This window comes from Sceloporus undulatus, chromosome 7 (genome assembly GCF_019175285.1).
Source record: "Sceloporus undulatus isolate JIND9_A2432 ecotype Alabama chromosome 7, SceUnd_v1.1, whole genome shotgun sequence".
In the NCBI taxonomy this organism is placed as follows: domain Eukaryota; kingdom Metazoa; phylum Chordata; class Lepidosauria; order Squamata; family Phrynosomatidae; genus Sceloporus; species Sceloporus undulatus.
Window position 1 is genome coordinate 36,811,028 of NC_056528.1, and position 23,054 is coordinate 36,834,081.

General features: G+C 42.1%; 1 protein-coding gene across 1 annotated transcript in view; it reads right to left on the reverse strand.

Moving 5' to 3' along the window:
* The window catches only part of IL1RAPL2 (interleukin 1 receptor accessory protein like 2), a 464,513-nt gene that overhangs the window by 69,421 nt on the left and 372,038 nt on the right, over positions 1–23,054 (reverse strand). The gene's annotated exons all lie outside the window — the stretch shown is intronic.

Below are 23,054 nucleotides of genomic sequence, written 5' to 3' on the forward strand. Positions count from 1 at the left end.
ATACTCCTGAGAAAGCGGCCACAGTATTGCAACGTGACAGAGTGATCCTATCCTCTCTTACTCAAGAGTAAATCCCATTGAGTTAAATGGGGCACATGGACAGAGGACTGCAGCTTCAGGAAGAGATTTCTCTCATGGGTACTACTTCCCACTGTAACACTCTGATAGGTTATGATTTTAAAATCAGGTTAAACAGAAGAGAACGCGATCAGATCTCTGACACAATCTGCTACCTCCTCCTTCAAAATGTCTCTTTATTTATTTATTTTTTAAATTGGCAGTAGTTGTTAAAAATTGAACACCTGGAATGAAATAGTGTGGCAGCCTTCTCTGAAAGTCTAACAACTATTTATACCAGTGACAGAATCTACTCAAAACAGATCCAGATCAACACCAAACCTCTTCACAGCTAGTGATGTGAAAAACTGTCACTCTTGCTTTTGCTGAATTGCTCAATTTCCCATTAGCATTCTTGTTCGACTCCCATTTCTACCCTGGCTTGCAAGATCTACTAGCATGGACTACTCCTTGTTGTACAACTACATGTCCTAGATTTGACCTGATTCAAAGGCCACACATCTTTACTCACTGTAGTTGCACCATTTCATGGACTTTAGAGATCCCCTGGGGATGGCATTTTTTTGGCAGTATTTCATAATATCTCTCTGAAAGCACCATGGTTCATCACAATACTCATGGATATATTACAGTTGAGGCCAAACCAAGGCGTTATTGTGCTCTGCCGTACCTTCTGGTCTGCAAGGATTTCCTGGGGTGCATCTGCACTGCCAAAATAATCTGGTTTGATACCATTTTAACTGCCATGGCTCAATGCTATGGGATCCAACCACAAAGCCACAACAAACAAAATCCCAGAATTCCATTGCATTGCATCATGGCAGTTAAAATGGTGTCAAGCCAGATGACTTCTGTAGTGCGGACGCAGCCCTTGAAGGTTCTAAAGGAAGAGTCAAATGATGCATTTTCACTTTGTGGGAAAATGTAATCAGAAGTGTGCTTTTAAAAAATGGAGCACAAAAAGCTGATGACAAATGAGATCTTCTCTGTGTGTGTGTTTTACTCAGTGCTTGAATTATGGTCTCTCTCTCTCTCTCTGTGGAAGTTTGGAGCCCACTCCCTAATGTTAGCACATATAGATTTAGTACATTTTGGAGTGTGTGTGGAATTCACTTTGACCCCAAGCTGAGCTCCTAGGGGCACCACCATTTCTCCAAGCAGAAATGTCATGTAGGCAGCTTGCTAAGGAGAGGGTAGGAGCCCTAGAGAAAAAGACTGGAAAATCCCCACAGGAAGTTTGGGAGTTACTAGACAAGAAAAAACATCTCCTCCAAAAAGCAGTACAATACAGGCTGTTTGTTTTCAGCCTCACACTTAATGGCCCAGTGATTAAGTCACTGGCCATCTATTCATCTGTTTGCCTTCCTTGGTTGTGTTCAGATCTAAGTGCATTGGCTCAGTCTATTCTTCACCTTGGTTTAACAAAAGCCCAGGTCTTCATATCCTTTGTTTTAGCTGATTTTAAGCCATCAGGTTCATAGCCAGGGGTTACAAATTGTCTATATAAGCCTCAGTCTAAGCATACACCAGTGTGCTACATTCAGAATACAGCCTGGCTTCATGTCAGACCCAACTCTGATTTTAGCTCCCTCGGCCATCCCCCCCCTCCACATTTTGGCGGCTGTGTCATCTCATCATTTATATCCACATCTGGTTCCTGGAGAAGCCTTCGGAAGTGAGTATCTCCCATAGATTTGCCTCTCTCAACTCTCTCCCGATTTCCCTCCTTTACTTTCATTAAGAATTGTGTGTGTGTGTGTGTGTGTGTGTGTGCGTGCCCGCTTTTTGCTGTGTGTTTGTTTTTCCCTTTTTAATAAATATTTGGACTTAATTGGAGCAGTCTGTCTCAGCGTCATCTCTCAAGGGATTCTTGTGGACCTCTCGTAGACATCTTGGGACCCGGTCTCAAAAGGGTGTTGTTCGGACCGTACCTCTCAGCAATTGAGCAAAATTCAGAAATTCCCCTAATTAGATCCTTCCTAACACTAAGTCCCAATTCCCTGCAGTTTTACTCATCTCTTAGCCCTCTTGCTGTATCTTTCTTAGGACAGGCGCTAAGGGGGATGTCGCAAAAGATCAAGAGTCTGGGTCATTTCCCACCCACCGTAATTCAAGCCCTAGAGATAACATTTCACACACTGTTTTTGTTTCTTCTCCTGGCATCAGTAAAGCAAAGTCCCAAATAACTGTGTCCACTGCAAAATCTCAGGAAAACCAATGTGTGAATCAGGCATACAGTGAAGAAGAAAAATAATAATCTAAGAAGAGAAGACCCCCCACAGTATTCTTATTTGGTCAGAGTGACATTGCTTTCTCTCACAGATGCCTTTCTTTATCTCCAGGGTTGCCCTCTTTTCTGTGATTTGCAAGATCATGGGCCCACTGCTTGCTAAGGTCCTGGGAGCACTAGGAACCCCTGCCATTCTGATGAAGCCAAGCCAGCTTCTATCACAGCTCCCATTAGTCTTGACAGTATCAAAGCCTCCCGGGTTGCATCACGATGGCTTCTGTTGCAGCTGTTGCTTATGGTACGCAAGCTGGAGATGGTAATAAAATTCACAGCCACTGGAGATATTAAAACACACACACACACATCCACAGCTGGGTACTGCCGGCAAGCAGACAGAGAGATGGAGATATGGAAGACCCTTAAAACATTCCAGCCATCTTTGTATATATATTTTACAGACATGTTGTTAAAAATTCAGTGAGTGATAGAGTGATCATTGCAAAGAAAAAAAATTGTACACTTTGTGCATTTTATTTCTTATTTGTTTTGGACAATGTGCAAGTCGCCACACCCAAAATAATTATTAGGGATGGAAACATCGATCAAGTTGCCTTCCTGAGACTTATTTTTTCTATGGATGCCAGCCGTGAAAGCCTGCAACTTCACATTGTCCATAGAAAACATTTGATAAGCATTGACCAGTAAATTGTGAGAGCTCAGAGAACAAAAGTTACCTCCTGGCTGATGTAGATGTTACACTGTAAACAATGGGAGAGCACTGCTTGTCAAAGCAGCTGAAAATGTCTGAAGCAAGATGTTGAAAGACACGGGTGTCCCTTGTCCTGGAGACCAAGTGATGCAATTACACTGGGCATTTTAATGAATGTTTATGCACTGTGCTTCAATTGTTGTCCTTTCCTTTTAGGGATGCTGTGTGATGGTCCATTCTTGATGCAATTAAATGTATGAACAGACTTGGAGGGCTGCTTTTAAGTATCCCCCCCCCAAAAAAAAACATTTTGCATGGTGTTTTTAATTGGCTATAAGCACTTTAAAAAGAAAGCCTGGGAAACAGGATAATGATCACAGAATTTAGAACCGCAGAACTGGAATGGATCCCAAGGGTTATCTAGTTCTTGTAAGAGCAAGAATCTAGAAAGCAAGCAAAGAAACTAGGGCTGCATTCCCACTACAATTTAAAGCAAATTGGGTTATATGACCATTGTTCCCATTTGAAACCAGTTCCAATTCTACTGTGATTGGTTTCAATTGTGATGGAGTGAGGCAAATGCAAAAAAACCCACTCTTTCCTGACACTAGTTCTTTGGTGGTTCTTTTGAAAAAAATCAATTCTGAAGTGTGTTCAACAAGTGGGAATGACAGATCTGAATCATATCATTCTGGAGAGACTAATGGCAGAGGAGTGTTTACCAGTCTCTCCTCAGTTTTTGGTAGACCCACCATTCTCCCCCTCTCAGCGCTGCCTTTGTGCTAAAGCAACAATAAGCCTAATCAGCTAATGAAATGGGCTTTTCTGTTTTTTTATCTGCAAAATTTCTATTAACACTATCTAAATCAATTCTATTTCTCATAACACTATCTAAATCCACTTCTTTCTTTTGGTTTCAAACAAGCCAGCCTCTCTCATGTAGTTTCCATTAGTGCCACCAAATTTCAAGGCACTTTCTGGAAAAGCTTGATTCTGTCCTTTCAGAATTGTTTAAGGTGTGGGATGTGGAAACTGGTAACATATTTCTCTTCTTCTGTTTGAAAAGGAAATTCATTTGTAATACACCCGATGTCATGGCCAACACTTGACTTTACATTCCTCCTATAATAACAAGCAGAACGTAGCTCTGCAGCATTGAGAAGTCTAAGTGAATACACCCCATTTCACAGGGTGAAATGATCCATTCATTTGACAGAGAGAAAAAAATCCTGGTAAAAAAACCCCAAGAAAATACCTGCAGAGCTACATGTTTGCTAACTTTTGTAAAATAATGTAATGTAAGGGAATGCTTGTTGTGTCTTTTTAGGGAGGGGGCCATCAGAAATTCATGGGCTCCCCTTGCTCTCCAGGTCCCAATGTACCAGCTAAATCCCAGTTTATAGGTCCTAAGTGCTTGGGGTCAAAGTCTATCACAGGGCAACTATCTTTTCAGGGAATGCCAGCATGGCATAGTGGATTGAGTGTTGGACTACAACTCTGGAGACTAGAGTTTGATTCCATGCTTGGCCATGAAACCCATTGGTTGACCTTAGGAAAGTCACACACTCTCAGCCTCAGGGGAAGGCAAGACCAAACTTTCTCTGAACAAATCTGGACAGAGAACATTTGACTAGGTGCAAAATTTTTAGAATTCCCCCAGTCAACCTGGCCACCAGGCATGCTGGCTGGAAATTCAGAGGTTTTTAAGTGCGGACAAGATTTCCAAGCTCTGAAAAGACGAACAACAGAACTGCTTCCAGATACAACTGGTACTATTCAGTTACTCTGTCTCATTCATAGAATTTTATGTGGGTTCTGTTTTCAATCCACCTGCATAAGCCCATCAGTTCTTCTATCTTTAGCCTTTGTGCAAAAAATCCATTAAGGAAAAAAAAAGAAGGCAGCATATTTTGGTTGGTAGCACTAGGAACCTTCCAATTGGAAACAGGCACAGAGTCCTATGGAGTTAGTTAGGTAATTTGAAAACAAACTCTCCCTGGAGCAAATGAGCTACTGTCCCTGTTCTTGTCTTTCCCCTCCGTGACATAAACTGTAACCCTATGCACATTTTTCTCATTGTCCCATTGTATTTCTTTACAGTATTTGTTTCTTTATTAAAATATTTATATCCGAAGATCTCATGGCAGGATAAAAGTCAACCATTAAAGTCAAAGGTGGTGGGCTCTCCTTTGGAGGTGTTAAAGAGAGTTTGGATGGGCATCTTTCAGGAGTGCTTTAGTTGTGTACAACAGAGGGTTGGACTAGTTGTCACTTGTGGGCCCTTCCAACTCTATGATTCTGTGATTGTATGGTTCCGCAACCAGACCTACCTCTGAACACATAGGCATAGCATTGCACTGCTATCTGGCTTGCTGGGACAATTATGAATAGTTTCATAAAATGGTCTTCACCCATGGGAGCCTCTAGCTCAGGAGGTCTTATTCCCCCATTCTCTTGCTCTTTGAATTGTGGGCATCATAATAGGGAGCATATTGGGGAACAGCAGTAGATGTGCGCTAACTCCTGCATTGAATGATTGAGGCTCATCCTGCCCTGTGATTATATTAAATTATATTAAATATATAAATTATATTAAATCAGTCTTTTTGACAGCAGAATTTTACCTCTGCTGACATTATGTAGATATTAAATTCTTGAAGGACTGTCTGTCTCTTACAACACATGGCCAGGAAGAATCTTTTCACAGAGAGGTTTGCCTTTCCCATAAATGCAAAATGAATAACCAGCCCTCTCTCGTTTGGCTTTCGGTGCGATGGGGGATCGGGGTCAGAATTTGGATATAGAATTCCGTTTGATCCAGAAATATTTTTTTGCTTGGCTTCTTTAAAGATGCAGTTGTCAAAAGACATCAAACATTGGCTCAGAAACTATTGAGGGCAGCCAAAGAGTTAGTGACTTAAAAAAAATTCCCTGGAAAAAAAGGGAGGGAGGGTAACACTGGCTCAGATGAGACATAAAAAGATACAGAAGGCAGCATACAACAAATGTGGGAGGAAATTTAACGCTGAAACAATTGATTGTCAAGCTAATTCCCTACACACATGTTGAACATGAGATCTGAACAATGCTGCGGTTTCATACCTGCTACATTACTGAACAAATGTATTTGCTTTGGTATGATATTTGGTATAGGAAAAAAAAAGGATGAGAAGGTGCTACTACATTTTAATTTTTAGTCTGAGGGGCAGCATTAAAAACAGTGCTTTGGGAATTAAGTTCACAGTTGAAAGTTACTTGCTTAAACTGTTGGTTTTAGGTGTTCTTGGCCTCTAAAAAACTGAGAAAGGAAATCACTTACAAAATCAAAATAGGGTTTCAAAGGCTTTCATGGCTGGCATTCATAGTTTTTTGAGGCTGATGCCAGACACAGATACTAGCAAAAATCAGGAATAAACTCTTCTAGAACATGGCCACATAGCCTGAAATAATAATAATAATATTAATAATAGTTTTTATTTATATCTTCCCGCCTCTCCCGATGGATCAAGGCAGGATCACAACAGAGTTAAAAACAATTACAATATTACAACATTAGTTACCACATAATTAAAACCACAACTAAAAACATGAAAAACCCACAAAAAACTATCAAGATAGGGTTCTTTGTGAATAAGGATCAGAAAATGACTAGTTTCACTTTTTTCTGGGTGCAAAATTTTTAAACCTCAGCTTCTTCCCAACCTGAAAATTCCATTTTGCAGATTTTCAAAATGAACTGAAACCAAGTTCTCCCACATTTGCACTTGTCAAATGCAATAGGGACAGCTATGCCCAACATGGAGAAAACCATGTTGTACCACTTGAGAAGTGTGGGAGATGGTACTGGTTCTGTCAAGCAAGGCAAAATCAGTTGGCAAAGCAGAAGCTGAGTCCCATGCCCACCCACACAGACACGGGGCCTAACATGGAAAGAAACAAGTTTAGTTTCTTTGTAAAACATGTAAAATTAGTTTTACTTATGCAAAGAAAATAGTTGAGGATTAGAGTGATGCAGGAAGAGTGTGTTCCCAGAAGAATTTGCAACTGGGAAGTCATCTTGATGCAAATGATCAATCAGTGCGTATAGACATGCAGAGGTCGCTAACTGTAACAGTACCTGCCTGCCATGCAGATATTAAAGATGAGGAGCTTCTCAGAAGAAAAGATGACAAACTAATTCAGCACAAATATGGTGAAATACACAGATTCAGACATTCAGCAACTGAATCAATGGGTCTGCTCTAGCTGGGACTAGCAAGAGGCTTTGTGTGGATTTGGGTCCGTTCCAGTCCGAACAGCTATAGAAGTACAAAAGAAAGGACCACAGCTGGAGGTGGATAAAGATGAAGACCTTCTGAAATAAAGGTGAGCTACTTCTCAGGTGGTGGAAAGAAAGAGATTATGTCTTATTATTCTTAATAGGCTGGATGGAAAATGAGATCATGCCCCTGCCGCTGCCACCTTTGTGTGTTTGATGTAATCTTTGAAAATAGGTTATGCACCTACAAATTTTCTGAAGTCTCAGGGCCCCCTGAGCAGGAGGCACACTTTGCGATTACATGTACACCTTGTACTAATACAGATGATTTCATAAACTGCATTGGATGTCAGCAGGGGTGAAGACAGGGGCAACGTGGCTGCATAAGAAAGCCCTTAGTATGGAAGCTCAGCAAAAATATCAAGACTACTGACACAAAAGAACTTCACTGAATTCATCTCACCAATGGAGACTTTTTGTACTCTGGAAGCTCACTGTAAGAGGAAACATACCTTGCCTTGAAAGTTCCTACACTTGGATGGCCTGTGCTGTGTTTCACACACAATATAAAGCATAGTTTGGTTAGAATCATAGAGCTGGAAGAGACCACAAACGTCATCCAGTCCAACCCCATTGCCATTTAGGACACAGAATGAAAACATTCCCGACAGAGGGCCATCCAGCTTCTGTTTAAAAAGCTCCAAAGAAGGAGGCTCCACCACACTTCAAGGGAGTGTGTTCCACAGAATCCTATAGGTGATTAATGCTGGTATAACCCTTGGTTATGTCAATGTAGATATATTTCACGATATTGTGTAAAGTGACCTCCTGTATGCTCTTGTGAAAGCCAATTGCCCTGGGTGCAGAATAGCACTTGGAGGTTCTTGGGTGCTGCTCTGCTCCAATCCAGCCTAGGTACCTGGGAATGAAGAAACAACTATTTTCCCCTGAGGGCAGAGGACTTCCTGCATCTTTGCTTCCAAGGTGCACAAAGACTTTAGCTCCTGGATGCACCTCCAGGAGCTGGGGTGTTAGTGGTGGAGCCATGGCTGGAATAGCCAGTTGTCCTTGCACATCCTAGCAGGGACGTAGCCGGGGGTGGTGGTTCTGGGGGTCCGGAACCCCCCCTTCCATTAGAAAAATGAATGGTGTGTGCTGCTGTGCCACTGCACTCAAGCCCCATTATAATGGTGGCACTTAGTCTGGACCCCCCCCCTTCCTAAAATCCTAGCTACGTCCCTGATCCTAGGGAGGAGGAGAAGCTGCTATGCCCCTGGATCACACAATGGAGCTACATCAGGAGAGAATTACACTCCAGCAGTTTTGGCAATAGAGCCAGCATGGTGTCATGGTTTGAATGTTAAACTGGTTTGAATGTTAAATGTTAAATGCAGAGCAGGGTTTGAATCCCTGCTTGGTTATGGAAATCAACTGGGTGACTTATCCCCAGAGAACAGGAATGGGAAACCTCCTCTGAAGAAATCTTGCCAAGAAAATCCCGCGATAGGCTTGCCTTAGGATTGCCATTAGTTGGAAACAACTAGAAAGCACAGAAGAACCAAGGTATGGCATAACATGGCATTTTAAAAAGAAAAAGACATTTCAGTTGATAAGGAAAAGTGCATATGTAATACATTATGGCTAATGTTTAAGTAAGCAACACATTCATCTCACTGTGAGGAAAAGCAAGTCTTGCAACAAAATAAGGATGGGAAGAAAATTCAGGTGTGATTGGGAGAAATGCACAAAAATAGAAATGGAAAGGTTTTCACATCCTTCACCAATGCTCAGGCATTTTGTGATGCAAGGCTGGGAAAAGATCTCTCTGTCCAAATTCCTTGTGTCAAGAAAACCCCATGATAGGGTCACCATAAGTCAGAAATGACTTGAAATCACACAACAACAACAACAACAACAAGAGGACAGGAAGAAATATCTTTTCCAGCCAGCCCCATCCCAGTCCTGTCTGTTCCTTTTCTCTCCAACCCCATAATTCCAGCCCCTCCCAGGACCTCTCTTTCTACTGATCTGTTATAGATCCCATAATTAAGGGATGTCATATTGAGGAGGGAGCAAGCTTGTTTTCTGCTGCTCCAGAGAACAGGACCCGGAACAATGGATCCAAGCTGCTGGAGAAGAGATTCCACCTCAACATTAGGAGGGTCTTCCTGACAGTAAGGGCTGTTCAACAGTGGAACACACTCCCTCGGAGAGTGGTGGAGTCTCCTTCTTTGGAGGTCTTTAAGCAGAGGCTGGATGGCCATCTGTCAGGGATGCTTTGATTGAGATTCCTGCATGGCAGGGGGTTGGACTGGATGGCCCTTGTGGTCTCTTGCAACTCTATGATTCTATGAATTAAAGATGCATTTCAGAATTAAATAAATGGTGCATGAGTTATAGTTAAAAATTCCCATAATCTTAACTATATATACACGCAGTTTCAAAATCTCTCCTTGCAAATGCGCTGCCACATTTGGTGCAAAAATCTGCTTGAAGTCCCCCTCCCAATGAGGCCACCCTGGCGATAATTCATCCTTAAGAGACAGCTGAAATATGCACCGCTTTGAATTGTTTCAATATTGTGCACTAGGGAGTGAGGAAGAGAATTAAGTGCCTTATGCTGCTGGCTTCTAAGTAGCAAATGGATCATCATAAAACCAAAAACGCAGAAATCATTTAGAACTCTTTCAGGACCATATGCTCAAGCTCAGAGATGATCATCAACTATAATGCTCTGTACTGCAAAGCTCGAGGATGGAAAGATTATTGGTGCTCCTAATAAAGATAGTTATATAATCAAACTATTTCTGAACCTTTATTGTGCCATTTATGGCATGCACATGAGTCTCTGTAATCACATGCACATGCACGTATCCAGAAACATGCGTGCCACACACAGAAAACCCACCCGTTCATTTAAGTAACACCAAAACTTCAGGTCAAAATAATTCATGATTTGGAAATTCATTGAGACTCCTGCATGTATTTAAAGCAGGCTGCAAAAAATTGTTTGCAGTACAATAAAACAAGGTTTTTGGCAATGTTTACTCTAGGATATTTTCTAATCAGATTGTGAAAAAGCCAGTACATTTTAGGAACAGGTAGTGTGTTGAATTTAAAAACAAATAAGATGGTGACAAAAATGTGATCTGCATAGGCTTTCCTCTTGGGTTTTTTTTCCCACCAAAGGGACTTGTGACTTCATATGTCACATGTCACAAGTTTTTTCCAACAAAGGGACTTGTGACAGTATATTGTTGTGATAAGCATTGTGGGGAAATAAAGCCGCTGCCCATGTCAGTAAGGGAATGGGAGGAACAATTATGGATTTGGAACCCACCACCTTTGACCTTCACTGAAATGAAGCTCAGAATCAGCTGCCATCCACTGGAAAAAGCACACATGAATCTGTGCACACATTTGCAGTGCTTGGAAAGTGAGTTATTCAAGGGTGATCACTTTTGCTCAGGAAACTAATGTGGCACAGATAAGTTCCCTTCAGTGTCTAAAAATGTCTCCAAGGCCTAAACAATTCACACTTATCCCAGCTTGTGTTGATAGTGTCATAATAGAATTTCATCAGTACGTGGCACAGCATGTGGGACATTTCTGTTCTATTGTTGTCTGAGAGAGGTAATAAATTACTTCTCTTACTTCCTAACTGGCTAGCTTTCATCATTTAATGGTATGAGTGTTGGACTACAACCCTGGAGATCAGGGCTTGATGCCCTGCTTGAGCATAAAAACAAACCAGGTGACTTTGGGCAAGCCACACTCTCTCAGCCTCAGAGGATGGCAATGGCAAACCTCCTCTGAAGAAACTGTCCAAGAAAACCCTAAGTAAAAAAACAAAGACCGTAAGTTTAAAAAAATGACTTGCAGGCACACAACCAGAACTACAACAAGCAATAACACTGACTGGTGTGTCCATTAAGCTTTCCATGATACAGTCAAACCATTAACTAGACTAGGGCTGCATCTGCATTGCAGAAATAATCCAGTTTGGCACTGCTATGACTCGGTGCTCTGGAATTCTGGGAAACAATTCTCAGAATTCCATGGCATTGAGCCGTGGCAGTTAAATTGGTGTCAAGCCGGTTTCTCTCTGCAGTGTGGATGCAGCCTCTAGAATATCTAAAACTCACTTACTAGTTGACTTGATGCAGCAATTCAGTCTTTTAAAGAGCCCTGGAAGTTTAACATCAGGGCCAGAATCAGAAATCTCCCACTGACAGCAACACTCTCTGCTTACATTTGTCTCTTTGTTTCATGATGCGCCATGCTGATTATGTACCAGGCATGGTCATGGTTTCACTGTGGTCCAAAAACAAGGCTGAGAGTATACAAACTGACCATGGAAATGGAATAAGCACCATGCATGAATTATTTTTTTTTAAGGCAAACGTAATGAGTTTGGAACCATCCACAGAATAAGATTGAATGTCCCCAGATGAAGTGTAAAAAGGAGGGGGGGGAACCACTGAATTTCCAAGTGTGCAATTTCAATTTCACTCGGTGCACATATGAAAGAACTATTAATTCATGGGCTGAATGGAAAAAGGCAACTGAAACAGGTGGTCTATTACTAGTTCCATTAAACAAGAAATTTATGCATTGCAGATCCATCTTGAGGCAATTAGGCTGATCTCCCTCCCCCTCTCCTCACTATTTTTATGGCTTCATTGAAAACTTCTGGCAATAAAGCAATTAAAAATTAACTATCCAAGCATTTATCTAGGATATCAAAGACAACCAGCCCTGTCTTTGAATCAGAACCAAGCTGCTTCACTCTCTGCCAGAGGGGGGAAAATATCTTGACAAGTGATAAAGCCACTTTCTCAGCTGTTACAGGAACATAATGTAACTCTTGTCCAAGGTCTGACAGCTAACATTACACAGCATGGAATTGCTAACTCATTGTCTGCTTATTTTTTAAAAAAAGAATAAAATAACCTTTTAATGTTCAAGCCCTTTCTCTTAAATGGCTGTGGGTTCTGAATCAATAGGCAGGGAGAACTACTGTATGCTCCATGTATACAAGAGTGGTTGGTTTTTTTGTTGTTGTTGTTGTTCATAGAATCATAGAATTGTAGAGTTGGAAGAGACCACAAGGGCCATCCAGTCCAACCCCATGCCATTCAGGAAATCCAAATCAAAGCATCCCTGACAGATGGCCATCTAGCCTCTGCTTAAAGATCTCCAAGGATCCACTACACTCCAAGGGAGTTTGTTCCACTGTTGGACAGCCCTTACTGTCAGGAAGTTCCTCCTAATGTTGAGGTAGAATCTCTTTTCCTGGAGCTTGCATCCATTGCTCCGGGTCCTAGTCTCAGGACAAGGAAAACAAGCTTGCTCCCTCATCAATATGACACCCCTTCAAATATTTAAACAGGGCTATCATTATATTGGAAATGACTTGAAGGCACAAACAACTTGAAAGCATGATCAGAACTTGGATAATGGTCCATGGTGGATGGAGGATTCTGGGATATATATATATATATATATGAGAATATTTTCAAGCATTGTACCTGCAGAAACTCAAGACAGAAATCTCCTCTTTTAAAGAAGATTCTGAAGCCCCAAGCCCTGGGAGATCCCACTAACTCTATTACATCTGTAGACACTTCACATATGCTCTCCTTGCTGCTAAAACAATATAGATCCTCTGTCTAGTATAACTTGGCTGCTGACAGAAACTGTCCATTTCCCAAGCCTAGAAAATGCATGCTGGCATGGGAGTTCTGGGATCTGCAATCCAAAACATGTATGTTCCCAGGCTATGACAAAATCAATAATTACGTCAGCAATTCATTTTTGTTATCATGCATAAAAGCTTAAGAAGAGATTTGTTGGATGAGACTAAAACAGCCCTTTTCTCATAGTGGCAATTATCAGTTTTCATCCATTTTTAGGTGCTCCTGAAACACCCATAAGAAAGGAATAGAGGATGTATTTCTTTCCAGTGGTTGATCCCAAGCAACTGGTATTCAGAGGTTTATCACGCCAGCCTGCTGTCCCTCCATAATCATGATAATTTAAGAATGGAAGCATACCAGCCAGGCATCATTTTTATCACACTTTTTCCCAGGATAGCACTTTGGCAATCCATGGTTGCATGATCAGTTTTCCAACTGCCACCCAAAACCAGCTGTGTAATTTTATACATAGTTTTAAAAAAAATGTTTTGTGCATGAAACTGACTGCCTCGACAGACCAGTGATAAACGCCGGCCTCAGGGCAGAGTGGGGGCATGACGTCCACACTGCCCTGATGCCACTGTCACACCATGTGCCCAGCCACACAGCAGGTCCCAACCACACAGCAGGTGAAATCACAGCACTCCTCTGGCACTGCGTCCAGATGATGCAGCACCAAAGAAGCACTGAAAAGCCACAGTGCTATGGCACTCTTTCCATGGCGCAACAGGGATGGAGGATGTATTTCTTTCTAGTGGTTGATCCCAAGCAACTGGTATTCAGGAGTTTATCATGCCAGCCTGCTGTCCCTCCATAATCACGCTAATTTAAGAATGGAAGCATACCAGCCTGGCATGCTTTTCGTGGCTCTTTTTTACACCGCAGAAAGGCTAGATTGGGGCCACGGTGTGTAGTTGCTGCAGCCCCAATCCAGCAAAGAAAGAAGTGGCTGCAGGCCACCCCATGGGGTGGTCTGTTCAGCCTCAAAGTTTGTGTACACTGAACCATCAGAAAGCAAATGTGTCTTTATCTCACCTACCCCTGTGGACAATTTTGGATTTTGGAACATTTCGGATTTCAGAATTTTGGGAAACATAGACTCAACATGTACAGATGTTTGAGAGCATATGTAAAATGCATTCAGAGATTAAGGGGCAACTGTGGAACTTATCTCAGGAGAGTGATTGAAAACCAACTGGGCAAACATTTATGAAGGGAACTGCGATTGAATGAAAACTATGTCTTGTGGCAGCAACGCATATAAGATCTACTCAGGTCCTAGTGGAAAACAGAACTTTACCTTATCAGTGCCTTGGAAATCTTTCAGCAAGCCTTTTCTTGAGATCTACAGAGCTTCTAATACAAACAATCTGAGAGCTGTTCATTTGGGATGAGAGCAAAATTCAAAGTTATTCATGATCTCCTTTTATAGCCAGTGAGAATGGCAAAGAAAAAGATGTGTGTGAGAGAGGGAGGGAGGGAGGAAGAGGGAAGTATGGTCAGGTCCCACTTCAGGTAAAATGATCTGTGTCATACTATAATCCCCCCCCCCCCCCCCCCAGAATGAAACTGTTTATTTTTATATAATCCATACCTGAGGCCTTTGCTGACTAAGTATAGTGCTGAGCCTGGCTGATAATGGTTAATACAGGTTTTAAGACCTGCAACCCTAAATGAGGTGGAGTTTTTTTTGAAAAGGAAGCAGAACTGCATGTGAGTGAGATGCTAAAGCTTTGCTCCTCCTGCCAGGCAAAATGATCACCAACTATTCAGTAGTTTGCTGCCCTGGAATGGACTCCATGCATTTCAGCATTGCTCCATGCTCTGTATACAGATTTACTGTGCAATATCTCACACAGTTGGGTCATAATATAACACAGGTAATGGAGGTGGCTACTGGACAGCAATGGCTGTAGCTGATGAGCAGCAGAGGTGGACTGGTTGGCAGAGGGGGTGGTTGTTTTTTTTTTTCCTTGGGCCAGGCTGGAGCAACTGACCCACCAGGTATGTAAAGAGATCCCCCCTAAGATGTAGTCTGATGTGGTCCACACCCAACCCCCAAGTGATGCCCCTGTTGGGGGAAAATCAAGTATAGAGCAAAGGCTTTCATAAAAACTAACAGCTTTAGAAAAGAAGAGTAAGAGGTGATATGATAGCCCTGTTTAAATATTTGAAGGGATGTCATATTGAGGAGGGAGCAAGCTTGTTTTCTGCTGCTCCAGAGACTAGGACCCAGAACAATGGATGCAAGCTACAGGAAAAGAGATTCCACCTGAACATTAGGAGGAACGTCCTGAGAGTAAGGGCTGTTCGACAGTGGAACAAACTCCTTCAGAGTGTAGTGGAGTCTTCTTCCTTGGAGGTCTTTAAGTAGTGGCTGGATGGCCATCTGTCGGGGATGCTTTGATTTGGATTTCCTGCATGGCAGGGGGTTCAACTGGATGGCCCTTGTGGTCTCTTTCAACTTTATGATTCTATGATCCTATGATTCTAATAAAAAGCTGTTGTTTAACTTGGGACACTGGAATGAAGCCAGCTATCAGACCTCCAAGGGGAGAGCTTTCCACAAATGGAGTGCCTCAACAGAAAAGATAACAGTCTGGCTCAATGGAAGATGATGATAATTATGCTTTATTTATATAGCACTGTATATTCATTTCATGGTGATAGTGGGGAAGGTAGAAGCTCAGTTCAGGTCATCCTTCTTCCCAAGCAGACCTTCATCAGGAACTAGGAGGCTGTATATTATTTTTTAAAACAATGTGTAGTGTGTTGTTTGCCTTCAAGTCATTTCTGACTTATGGCGAGCCTAAGGAAACCCTATCACAGGATTTCCTTAGCAAGTTTTCTTAGAGGGGGGTTGCCATTGCCTTCCTGTGAGGCTGAGAGTGTGACTTGCCCAAGGTTTTTCATCTCCAAGTTGGGATTTGAACCCTGCTCCCCAGAGTCATAGTCCAGCGCTCAAACCATGACACCACACTGGCTCCAGCTGTCCATATATAACCGTTTCTGTCTATACATAACCATTTCTTTAGCCTGGGAGGAATAGTGCCTTATGGTTCAGACCCAAACTACCTTTTTGGGAGAGGTGAGTTAAATTTTTTATTTTGTTCACTTTCTAGCCTCTCTTTGCCAATACTTCAAAAGGTTTCTCCCCAGTTTGAACTTGTAGGCAGAGGTTACTCCAGGACCAAGGAAAAAGCCGCACACACCGTGAACCTCCGAACACAACATTCCTTGAGATATATAAGTACAATCTACTGCTAACAATGATGACTTCAAGCCAGCTTATATCATTGGATGCAGACAAAGTGTGATAAGAGGATGCACCATACTGATGCCTTGGCCTCTTTCCATCCCATAGTTTCCCAGGCTGGATAAGTTTAAGTGACTTTTTGGAAGCACTGCAGTGAGCTGTGAATGATGGATGAAATGAAAAATCCTTGCTCTCTGTGCACAGAATGGAGACAACACTTGCCAAATCCCTCCTGTGCTGTGTCACTTATTATCTAGACGCTTGATATGTATCTTGGTGTGAGACACATCCTCCTGCCTCCCCCCTCCGCACAAAGCCAGCAAGTCCTAACTTTCCAAAAATTAAAAAAAGGAGGAATATTCCAGTATTTCCCCCCTCCAATATTTGTGCATCATTTATTCATGTGCTTTTCCTATTATCCCCAGCCTGGGCTCCTGACCTTAATTACCACCAATACATTATGAATGCAAAGCTTGAACTCAAGGCTACAAAGAGTTTACTTTTGGATACAGTATTTATGGGCTCCAATGCCATTTCTCAATGATCAACAAGACAAAAGTATTTGTTTTATTATTTTGTTTTTGCCATTGAGAATAATGCCAGATCCAGGAAGGTGTGAAACTTGCCCCATTCTTTCTGTGGCATTTCCTGCTTTCCTGGCCCCATAGTCCCAGACATCCACAAGAACCTACTTCTTGGATGTTCTTTATTTATGCAAATCTTTATCTCTGTGGAGATGGTGTATATATTTTTTTCAGTGCGATGTATATCCAGCTGCATATCCAAATACATCTGCTGCCCATTGCTTCCAGTAAGAGGTCCCATTCTCCAAATCTCACTTAGCTTGTGCAAGAATTTGAATATGTAGCTGGAAGTGGAAAGTTAATCAGATAGAATTGGATAGAAGCTAGATTCAAGATTATTTTCTCAACTGCTGCAATTACTACATCCACATTAGAAACGTTGCCACATTGCAGAATTAATGCAGCCTGACACACTTTAATTGCTATGGCTCATCCTATGGAATCCTGGGATTTGCAGTTTGTTGCGGCACCAGAGTGCTCTGAGAGAGAAGGCTAAATATCTCACAAAACTACAAATCCTAGAATTCCATAGCATTGAGCCATAGTAGTTAAAACAGTGTCAAACTGCATTAATTCTGCAGCGTAGAAGCAGCCCGATTCTTCCAGATTTTCGTATCACCTCCAATCAGTACTAGAGATCAGGTTCACAATAGTTTGCATCTCTTAATAATACATTCCTAACCAGGGATGTGATATGTCACTCAGCGTCAGTTCAAACACAATGACTTAAATCCAATTGGAAGTCTCTACTAGAGCAGAGCCATAGACTCAATGCAATGGAACATATTAAGATTGATGGGGTTTTTTTTGTTTGTTGGGGGGGGGTTTGGTTGGTTGGAGAAAGTACCAGGAGAAGAATGCATTGCAAAAATTGTTCCATGAAAATGACAGGTTCCTCTTAGGTGTAAACTAGCACCTGGCAACTTGCACACTCATTCAAAACAGGTTGTTCTGTCAACCTATTAAATTTCTGACACCAAGGATGGACTTTTCTGCTGAGCTTTTTTGAATTGGAGGAGTCATCCATTTAGAGTTACTCTTGTGTCTTGTTCTGGTCTGAGTCAGGAAATAAATTAGGTTCAACACAATCAGCATTAGTGTTGAAACCAGTGATTTCAATCAAGAGTGTAATGCAAAGAAATGAAAAATGATAAACTTAGCCAGCTGTTCTATTTCCCTTTAATCCCATCATCATCTATTATTGTCTACTAGAAAGTCAAATGCTTTTGGTTTTCATTTTTAAAAAAAAGAGTTATAAAAGTTTGGGGAAAGTAAATGGTGGTAACAGAACAGCGGAAGATTGCTAGATTAATATTTTAGAACAAGAAACACTATTGCACTGGCTGTTCTGTGGGGCTGCAGTGCTCAAAAGCAAGAACCATTCCCCCATATTCTGTCAAGATCTGATGTTTCCTGGGGGAGCGAGGAATACTTTACTTACTTTGTAGTATCAGCACTACTGCCACAAAATGTGTGATGGTCACTATAACTTAGTGGTCCTCCAGATGTTTTGGATTCCAGTCCTCAGAATTCTTTATCACTGGCCAAGCTGACAGCTGATGTCCAAAACACCTGGAGTACCAAAGTTTGGAACAAACAATGACCTAGGGGATTGCACTGATTCACTGACAATGAAATACCTGCTATGGTCACAATGGTGGATATGTGAATTGTCCAGATTCTGATGTAATATGACAATTTCTTGGATGCATCAGTGGGAGAGGGATATTGTCCTTCTTGGCGCTATACAGACGGGCGCTATAGTGCGCCCCCATCATGTGCAAGGGGCGGCGCTTCCAGATGCCCCTCACACATGACAAGGGCATCAAAATGGTGGCACCCTGTACAGATGGGTGCCACCATTCTGACGTGAAGGACGCTTAGCGTCCGCATGTCGCAGCACCATTATGATGCCGCGAGTGCGCCATTGGTGCACTGCAGTGTCATAATCTCGCCGTAGGGAAGTCCCGCGATCTGGAAGCTGCGGCTTCTCCATGGAGCAAAGCAAGGCTCCAGGATAGTCTGTCCTGTGCCCTTGTGAGGTTTCGTGGTGGATATGATTGGCTATTATGGGAAGCAGGATGGTGGTCAAGATGGACTTTCAATGAGATCTGGCAAGGCACCACCAACTGGTGTTTGCACCATCTTGTTCCTTCTTGTTGTTGTGTGCCATCAAGTCATTTCCAACTTAGGGTGACTCTAAGTTGAACATACCACAGGATTTTTCTTGGCAAGTTTCTTCAGAGGGGTTTGCCATTGCCATCCACTGAGGATGAGAGAGTGTGACTTGTCTAGCATCACCCAGTGGGTTTACATGGCCCAGCCAGGATTCGAATCATAAATAAATAAATAAACCTTGGTCTTCACAGTCATAGTCTAATGCTCAAACAACTACACTATGCTGGCTCATCTTGTTCCTACTCTCGTGTATTTAGATAGTCACTAAAACAGCTAAGTGAAATGTAACAACTGATGATAAAACAGCCCCTTCCTGCTGGCTTATGGTCTAAAAGTAACTAGGCACTTTTGAAGTGCAAGAATGAGTCCATGCGTTATACATGAAGCTATGATTTCATAACCAGAATAAGAGAAATTGCTGTTGTAACCTATTAATTGATCAATGATCACAGATAATTTCCTCTTATCACACCATGCAATTATCCAGCAACAAGAGCCAAGCTGGGTGTTGATGATAAGCTAATCACCTATTGACTATCACTTACTCAAGTGTCTCTTCTTTCCTGGCCAACTGTCAGTGTCTCTTCTTTCCTGGCCAACTGTCAGCTATCATGTAAATTGAGCATGTGGATTCATTCTGTCTGGAGCACAAATCAACACATCATTCTCCCTTATTCCTTTAACAAATGTAGTCATCTCATGAAAACAGCATGCCTGAGGAGAAAACACTTGTCAATCTCCATATTGTCTAGTGTCAGTCATGACCACTTGACAACGACAATCCCAGCCCCATAAGAAAAGTCCCCTAAGAGTCTCCCCGAAGAACTTAAAAATAGCTCACAATATTGTGTGATGAGCAACATCCAAACAAAAATGAAGCTAAAAACTCAGTCCATAACACTTAAAATATTTCCAGGTCATGCACTGCAGGAGGTTTAGATGTTTCCATTGTTAGAGTATAGGGAATTTTGAAAGGAATTTTGTTAGTGTCAAGTCTACCTGAATTTTCAAATATTTGGAGGAAGTCTTTTTGCTTTTTGGTTCTCACCACCCTCAGCAGTCTTGGCTCTTGGCGGCCATGGATTTCACTTCCATGGGAGGCTAGTCTGGCCCTAACTGCTGCCTTTCACTAAGCAAGGGCAGTTTTTGGTTAATAACTGGTTGCTGCAGAAGGGTTTTTTCCACAGGAATGTTGTACTTTTTCTTTTGCCTTTCTTATATATATATATATATATATTATGTTCCAGTGCTTGGTTTTAATCTGATTGCTTATTGAAGTGTTCTTAAATTGTCTTCTAATGTTATGGCTGTCTTTTGCTTTCATTCATATTAAAATTATGAAGTTAAAATTCTATAAGCTGATTTAGTTCTGCCCTGGGAGAAAGGCAGGCTGTTACATAAATAATTAAATAAAGATACCATGAGAGAGAAGCAGAACTTTAAAGCATGTGGCAGCCCCCAAAACCCCAATTGCACATACCCTGAACCTGGCTGTCTTGCATCCGTACCTATCTCCCATTCTGCTTCTGCAGATAATAATAGTATGGCTAACTCTACAGGGAGAAAAGTACTCCCCTGAAATTAGGGGAGATGTCAAAACCCTTCTTTCCTCTCATTTTCCACCTTCCCTTGCCTTCCTTTCTGAAGTGGTGTCTGGAGATCCAAGCCTTGAGCCAACGACCATGTTGACTTTGAGATTCTGGGAGTTGTCATCCAAAAAAGTAACCTTTCCAAGCTCCAGCGGAGGAAACTTTGGCAGCCTGCTTCACTAAACACAGCTGCCATTGTTGCTAAATTTTGCTAAATTTTTGTAGCAACAGCAGCAGCTCCAGGATCCTTGGTAGCAGCCAGTGAATACCAGTGGTTGTGGTATCTCAATGTGTTTGCGGTGGTTAAGGTGCTCATTGAAGTTGCTTAGCCTTGCCTTAGACTTAGTAGGAGCCAGTTGTCCCCATATCAAATGGGCAGGGAATCTGCTTGGTTTTTAGTCCAAACTTCAATGGAGCTATCTCAAGTGGGGTTGGACTGGATGGCCCTTGTGGTCTCTTCCAACTCTATGATTCTACGATTCTACAACTCTAAGATTCTAAGTGCTGAACCTATTTGGAGGAAGAGTTCACCCTCTTGGATAGCTCTGTTAAAGTTTGGATTAAAACACAAAGTGGATTCACCACCCTACTGACACTGACAACAATACTATTGTGGCTTCTATTTAATGAATTCTGGCAAGGAATCACAAGCGGTCCAGATAAGGAAAGCATTATTATTTATCAAAATCATTTGAATGCAACAGAGGAGCCCTCCCTCTGTCTGTACATGTCCAATTTGCAAAGAGAGAAGGGAGGCACAAATCCACCAAATAAATTACCTGTTGTTAATTAATTATTCACCCAGCTCTAGTCATTGTCTTTGGATCAGTGAACTATAATTTGTAGCTTAATCATGGATAGCTGTAATATATGTAAATTCCTGTGCCCATAGACTATTCAGCTTGGGCAGCGGAGAGTGGAAAATGCTTTGAGTTAGCAGAGAGTCAGAGGAAGCTTGAGCAGCAAAGCATGCAAGACCATTTGTGAGCTACATAATTAGAGGCCCTCGCAATAAACTATTAGATTGGAACTCTGTTGGAAGTTAAACTGATATCATTTATTTGCACAAGCCCTATTGAAATGCTTGTGATTACAATGCCAGGATTCCCAAAAGGCTGTAATACATCTCTCTGCACTAGGGTGGGCCCTTGTGAATCACCCCCAAAGGGGAGGAAATCCACCACCAAAAACCTGGGAGATGGAGATGACACATTTGCACAAGAGGCCATTTGTTGTAGATGCGTAGCTGTCGCTTTAGGAGAAACGCAAAACGTGTCTGCAGAGTAGTGAAGATGTGGCCTAGTGACCTACATCCCTGCTCTGTCTAAGGCAGTGACTCTCAAACTTTAGTCCTCCAGATGTTTAGGACTTCAGCCTCCAGAATTCCTGACTTTTGGGCAAGTTGGCTGAGCCCTTCTGGGAAATGAAGTCCAAAACACTTGGAAGACTAAAGCCATCCAGTCCAACCCCATTCTGCCATGCAGGAGCTCTCAGTCAAAGCATCCCCTTCAGATGGCCATCCAGCCTCTGTTTAAAGACCTCCAAGGAAGGAGACTCCATCACTCTTAGAGGAAGTGTGTTCCACTGTCAAACAGCCCTTACTGTCAGGAAGTTCCTCCTAATGTTGAGGTGGAATCTCTTTTCCTGGAGCTTGATCCATTGTTCTGGGTCCTGTTCTCTGGAACAGCAGAAAACAGGTTTGATCCCTCCTCAATATGACATCCCTTCAAGTATTTAAACAGGGGTATCATATCACTTCTTAACCTTCTCTTCTCCAGACTAAACATCCCCAGCTCCCTAAGACATTCCTCATAGGGTTTTCAGACCCTTCACCATTTTAGTCGCCCTCCTTTGGACACATGGCTCCCGTTTCTCAATGTCCTTTTTGAATTTTCTCATTCTTGATCTTTCATTGATTTACCACCACCCCCTCTCATGAATCCTCACCATTGGTCATTTATAGCAATAGAACGTACATTTCTATATTGCCTATCAGTGAACTAGCAGTCCCTAAGCGGTTTACAATGTGTACGCCAATTGCCCCCCAACAAGCTGAGTACTCATTTTAGCGACCTACGGAAAGATGCCAGGTTGAATGGACTCTGGATCCCTACCTGGGATCGAACTCACAACCTTGTGGCTGTGAGTTGCTGCAGCACTGGCATTTAACCACTGCATGACCAGGACTCCCTTTTAGCTGAAGCAGATGGGAACTGTAGTCCAAAACATCTGGAAAACACCAGATTGGAGAAAGCTGTCTCAGAACTTTGACAGGATTCCTGCATGGTACCTTTTCTTGAAAAGCCACCCAAGATAATATAACCACGTGTGTGTATTTGTGTGTGTATATGTCTCTGTCTGTCTTAATCAACATCTAGTAATTATTAATGCTCTGTTGTTGCTCCATTGAAGCCAATTAGGAAATCCCATTGTCCCTTTCTCTCTCATTAAAAGGCAGCCCATTAAACACAGC